Raw genomic sequence first — 6,569 nt, forward strand, 5'->3', positions numbered from 1 at the left:
CGCTGGCACTCAAACTTAGACCTTTTGGACTTATTACACCATGTCATTCTGGGGTTTTATTATCAATGTTTTCATTATAAAAAACACACTAAGGTAATTTCTGACTCTGAACTGGTCAATATCTCAGTAAGAAAATCATTATTAAATATCTCATGGTTGGTGCTTTACTGAGTACTAGTCAGGATAAACTCAGTAGCACCAGTTCCTAAGAAGAAGAAAAATAAAATTTTAAAGACATAAATCCTTTCCTTCAAAGAACTTGCAACCCATTGGGAAGTCAAGATAAAAACTTATGTTACGGAAGCACACCTGTAATCCAGTGACTTGGAAGGTTGAGGCAGGAGGATCCAGAGTTCAAAGCCAGCCTCACCAATGGCGAGGTGCTGAGTAACTCATGAGATCCTGTCTCTAAATAAAAATACAAAATAGGGCTGGGGATGTGGCTCAGTGGTTAAATGCCCCTGAGTTCAATTCCTGGTACAAAAAAACAAAAACAGAAACAAACGAACAAACGAACAAACAATAAACCTTATGATACAGAGACTAATCCAAGTCATGACCATTTGTGAAGTAGTGAGCAGACCTGAACAATGTGATTAGAAGATGTTGAGGAGGTGGAGGGACAACTTGGAAAGGCAGAATGAACCCACTGGGTTTATAGTGAAGTAGGCAGTAAAGTCCCTGTGATAGTTACTGACATGCTCAAAGAGTATTTAAGACTGTATATCCAGGAGGTTCTGGGTAACATGAATAGTATGAGATGAGACTGGATCAGGGTGCTTCTCCAGGTATCTCCAGACTACCACATTTTAACAGATGGACAACTTCTTTTTTTTTTTTTTTTATTATCTTAAAGTCTTTATTTATATAACTTTAATTTTTTTCTATTTTTTTATTTGTTTTTTTTGGATATATGACAGTAGAGTGTATTTTGACAAATCATACATACATGGAGTATAACAATCATGATCTCATTTTGAAACTCTTTAAAGCACAAGTATTGGCTGCAGCAGTCTGGGACAAGGGACAAATAGATGGACAACTTCTCAGGGATACCATATAAAACCTCCAGTTGTCTATTCAACATGAAATACTGTACTTCTACTTCGGGCCTTTGTTAGATAACCTAAACATGAGTTCCCTATGACCTAGCACCCAACTCTCTCGCTTTTTTATTTATTTATTTTACAGTGCTGGAGATGGAACCTGAGACTGCATGCATGCTAGACAAGCACTCAACTGCTGAGCTACAACCCAACCCCAACCTCTTCCACTTTTAAAATATTTGCACTCCCCCAAATCAGGAGCCGAAGGCACACCCCATATATGACCCTGGCTCTGGAACCACATGGCTTCATTCATTTATGCTTCTCTTCAGTGTAAAAACTCCCTGGTTCAGTCCAACTCATGTTTCTTACATAGCCTGGGCCTAACTCCTCAAGCAAGAGAACTTTGCTGGCTTTTAACCTCACCTTCTGTTTCCTGCTAAGCCTGAAATACTTAACTCATTGGAAGACACACACCTGTGGCCCCATGCTGGCCTCACCTATGCTCCCCATCTACTGTGTCTTTACCTTGTGGGAGAGGTCCCACCTCCCCAATGTTCCCCTGAGATTACTTGAGAGGACCCAGAGGGTATGGTGCAAACCACTCTTATCAAAGCCCTAGTGGTTTTCCCTACAGTAGTTTAGAAGACAAGAAAGCAAAATACCATCTCAATGTCTTGCAAAAAATGCTTTTGTTAAAGTACTTAAGGTTGTGCCTCCAACATTTACAAAAATCTCAATTTTGAACACCATTCTGTCTTTTGCGAGACTTTGATGGGAGGTATTTGTCGGTATATTCACGTTAGAGGCAGTACTGTGAGAGGTTAAGAACCAGGATTCTGTAGTGAGACAAACTGAGTCCAAAAGCTGGCAATTTATTTACGTTTTCAAAGTCCAAGTTTTCTCATCAAAAATATGAGGTTAATAATATACTCACCTCATAGACATATTATGAGGATTAAAAAGGAGAAATTCTTATAATCGTCATAATGCTTAGCACATGATAAACCCTGGGGGAAACATTTTGTCAGACAAGGAGATGTGTGTGACACAGCATGTGTCCCTTTATGCCTTTGCAGGTAAACTCAGGATTCAAATGTTGTCATCAACTCATAGCAAGTGGTTGGAAATATTTTCTCCCTCACTTCCACTTCCTTGGGTTCTTAATCTTGTCCACAAATTAGAATAATCCAGGAAGCTCCAGATTATTTGCATTCAAAACTCTGGGAATAGTTCTGGATATCAGTATTTTTTCAAATATTGCTCATTTAGTTCTAATGACTCCAAGGTGAAAACTATTGGTTTAGGCCCTCCCTATTTTCTTTCTATTCTAATTATTCAGTTTAATGTTGTTCTACTTGATCAGCACTTTCACATTTTTTGGAAAAAAGAGGGTTATGAAACTCATGAAAAATGTATGGAAGGATGGATGGGCGGGTGGGTGACTATTATGTGCACTAGGACTACCACAATAAGAACAGCAAGTACAGGATGGATATAAATGACATTTCAAAGATTTATGTTAAAAACAAACAGTAACAAGCCGGGCGCAGTGGTGGCTTGAAACACTGAGGCAGGAGGATTGTGAGTTCAAAGCCAGCGTCAGCAAAAGCGAGGTTCTAAGCAACTCAGTGAGACTCTGTCTCTAAATAAAATATAAAAGAGGGCTGGGGATGTGGTTCAGTGGTCAAGTGCCCCTGAATTCAATCCCCAGTACCCCATCCCCCAAAAAAGTAATAAAAAAATTAATTAGTCTGAAGAATGAAGGACAGGCATAAATAAATCTAAGTGACAAAAATTTTTCTAGTGTAGGTGCCTTAAGAGAATGGTAAGACTGCTAACATCAAGAAAACTGAGAGTTGATCTGTGCTTTCTGGTAACTCATAAAGAAACAGACCAACCTGCTGGGCGTGGTGGCACATGCCTGTAATCCTAGGGACTTGGGAGGCTGAGTCAGGAGGATGGAAAGTCTGAGGCAGCCTGGGCAACTTAGCCAAGCCCTGTCTCAAAAAATAAAAATGACCTAGGATGCAACTCCGTGGTAAAGGGCCTGAGGGTTCAATCCCTTGTAACAGCACCCCCAAAAAAAGAGAAAAGAAAAGAAAAAGAAACACTTGCCTAACACATGCACATAATTTAAAACATTTTAATAGCTGACTGAAGTCCATATGCAAATGAAACGGAAAACACTATTACATCCCAGTTCAAATTGTTCAGAGCCAAATGGTCAAAGTCATTTCATTTACTTTGATATTTGTGACACTTGTCACATAAACAGGGTAGTGTCATTAAATGGCACTCATGGTCTAAGCTTATAGAAAATGTGGGAAATTGCAATTATATATCATATCAAAAAGGACAAAAAGTAATTATTCTCTCTTCTGCCAGAAGGCTGATTAGTAACTTTGCTCTGATCCCCCAACTTCCCTTCTCTGCACTTCGCTTTTTTAGTTCCTCCTGTCATGAAAGAGATATCTCCAGAAGAGGGTCTGGAGGAGTTCCCAGGAGAGGGGGAAACTCAACTCAGGACCAACAGAGTCCTTAGCTCATGTGATGGAACAGAATTTCTGCACGTGTCACTCGGAGGCATAGACAGAAATTTATTTGGGAAAGCACATACACGTTCTAGGGAGAATGTGCGTTAGAGAGGGACAGATGTTTTGGGAGCTCTCAGTTCTTTTTTTTTTTTTTTAAAGGAAATTTGGTAAGGAGTGGGTATGGGAACGTACATAGGAATATAGAGATGACATCAGTCTGGTGATTACAGGATGGTTTATGATGTTGTGGTGGTTCTCAGGATCCCTAGTTTGATATGATCTCCATTATTTGATTGGTAAATAACAATGGAAAGTCCTCTAAATTATACGCTTCTTCAAGTGTCATATCTGTCTTCACTTTATTTATTGAAGGGCTAATTAACAGTGCACAAGGTAGATATAAAGATTTCCCAGAATTTTGGGAATGACAGACTTGGAAGAGACTGACTTGGGGAATGACAGTCCTGGAAAAGTATGTGGAATTTCTAAACTAAAATTTTATTTCCTTGTCCTTCCTTTAGGTCTCTTTTCTACCTATTTTCATTTCTTCTATTCTGCCTCTCTCACAATGCAGAAGATCAACTCCCTATTGAAAACCCCCGAGGCCATAGTACTCATGTGTCCAATTCTGTGACGCAACCGTCACAGAGTAGAATATGTTCTTAGCATGCCCCAGGCCCTGGGTTCAACCCCCAACACCAAAACCAAACAAAACCAATCCTGACTGTACCCTAGACTTTCCCCCATACACATTCTATTCTATTGCTTTCAAATGCAGAACCAGATCCAGTAATCCAAGTGCAATTGAACATGTCCTAAAGAATGATTAAAGGCTGATCCAAACCTCAAAAAGACCACAGGTTACTGGGCGATGCAGACATATAAAAATGCATATAATGAACAGAATTACAATGGAAGAGGTGTGTTTCAGCTGCAGTGAGAGCATAGAGAAGTCTGAGAGGTTGTAAGAAACTGAGAGGTCAAGGGAACATCTCACAAAACATCATGTTCCCAGGGCCCAGGCGCAGTGTCCAACAGGAAATTAGTGCTCAATAAATATTTCTGGAACTGATGAACTAAACTGATTTTGTGTCTGACACAATGTAGAGCCCTAGGCATTCATCACAGGAAAAGACAGACAGTGTATGCTTTTGCTCAGTTTACAATTGAGTGTGCATGTTAACAAATTTTAGCACACATCAGAACCTCCTGGAAGGCTCATTAAAACCCCAGTTGCTGAGGCCCATTTCCAGTGTTTCTCATTCAGCAGGTCTGTGATGGGGCTCTAGAACTGGCATTTCTAACAGCTTCCAGAAGGTTCTGGTGCTGCTGCTCTGGGGATCATACTTTCAGAACCACTGGGAAAATGCAGTGGTTCTCAATCTTGGCTATACATTAGAATCACTTGGGCAGTTTATCTTTTTAAAAAATACCTTGTTAGGAGCATCAGCCCATACCTACTAAATCAGGTTTTAAAAGTTCTGCAGGCAATTTTAACATACAGGTCAGGATTGAGACCACCGAGATGACAAATAATATCAGAGTTACCATTAGTTGCTTGTTTACTATATACCAGGTATGACCTGAAGATCTAATACATATTATCACCTCTTTGAACTCTATTTTGCAGGTGAGAAAGATGAGGCTCAGCGAAGTGGGGTAAGCTGGCAAGATCACATAACCAAGTGTTAGTAGGATTGAACCCAGGTCTCGTTGACAAGAGTCCATGTTCATAGCTGCCAGATGACAGTGCTACTTGGACCTCACAGAAATAGTGTGCCTGATTTGAATATTGAATAATGAATAGATCTCTAGTCAGAAAAAAGGGGAAAAGCATCTCAAGCATAAGTCCTGAGTTCCCATCTCTGAAGGCATGAATTTGCAAGTGTCATGGAAAGGATTTCTGAGCTGGTTAGGAGGACAGTGAGAGATGATGACGTTGGTGGGTCACACTTTCCTGAGAGTCCAGAATTCTATAATGAGGAAATCGAGAACCTGGAGTTGCTTCATTTGTAGACAACTAACAGAACCAAGAGGATGAAGGAAATGTGGGCATTAATATTTACTTGGAGTTGCCCTGAAAGAATACTAAGCATACGCTCTTTTACTGTATTTAATCCTCGTTTTTGAACATGTACTTCTGCTTCATGTATTTCTGCTGAAATCTTCTCCATCCTCAAACAACTTTATGCTAGTTATTTAGGGTATATAAATATTAGTAAGTAAAAACCAGGAAAAAAATAGGACTGTAGTTATTTGTATTTAAATATTTTCTTAAATATTGAAATTCATTATTAATTTTTCTCTAGGTTACTGATATGTCCATTCTTTCTTTTATATACTATTTTTATATTTGCTAAGGCATTAAGGCTAAGGCATTTGCTAAGGCATTTTATATTTGCTTAAACATTAAGATGTTTAATGTGAAAAATAGAAAATACAAAATAATGAAAAGAAGATAATAAATACTATTGTAAACTCACCAACCAGAGGAAACTACTGTTGAAGTTTTGATGCTACCTTTCCAGAAAGATCTTTTCCAAATGTCTTCAGGTGTATGTTTTCCAAAAAAAGAAATCGTACTGTAGAGACAATATGTTATCTCTAATTTTGTTCTCTTTCTACATATATATGTAGATATATAACATATATATCTCAGTGTATCACAATCATGTTTGTATCTTTCAATTTGATTCCCACAAATTCTCTTATCATTATAATAAATATGTGAATACCATTCAATAATGATACACTGCTAGAAACCCACAGGAAGAAAATTCAGTAAGTATGGTAATTATTGTTGCTGTGGTTGTGCTGACCTGTGACCGCCATGATGAATATAGATCCATAAAATTGGCAGAGCCCCAAACATCATTAGTAGTTGATTCACAAGAGGGACCAAGGTTTCTTACTTTATGCATAGTGTTCCCATTTTTTTGTTGTTGTTGTCCTGGGGATTGAACCCGGAGGCACTTAACCACTGAGT

Source organism: Sciurus carolinensis, chromosome 9, assembly GCF_902686445.1.
Source record: "Sciurus carolinensis chromosome 9, mSciCar1.2, whole genome shotgun sequence".
Classification (NCBI taxonomy): domain Eukaryota; kingdom Metazoa; phylum Chordata; class Mammalia; order Rodentia; family Sciuridae; genus Sciurus; species Sciurus carolinensis.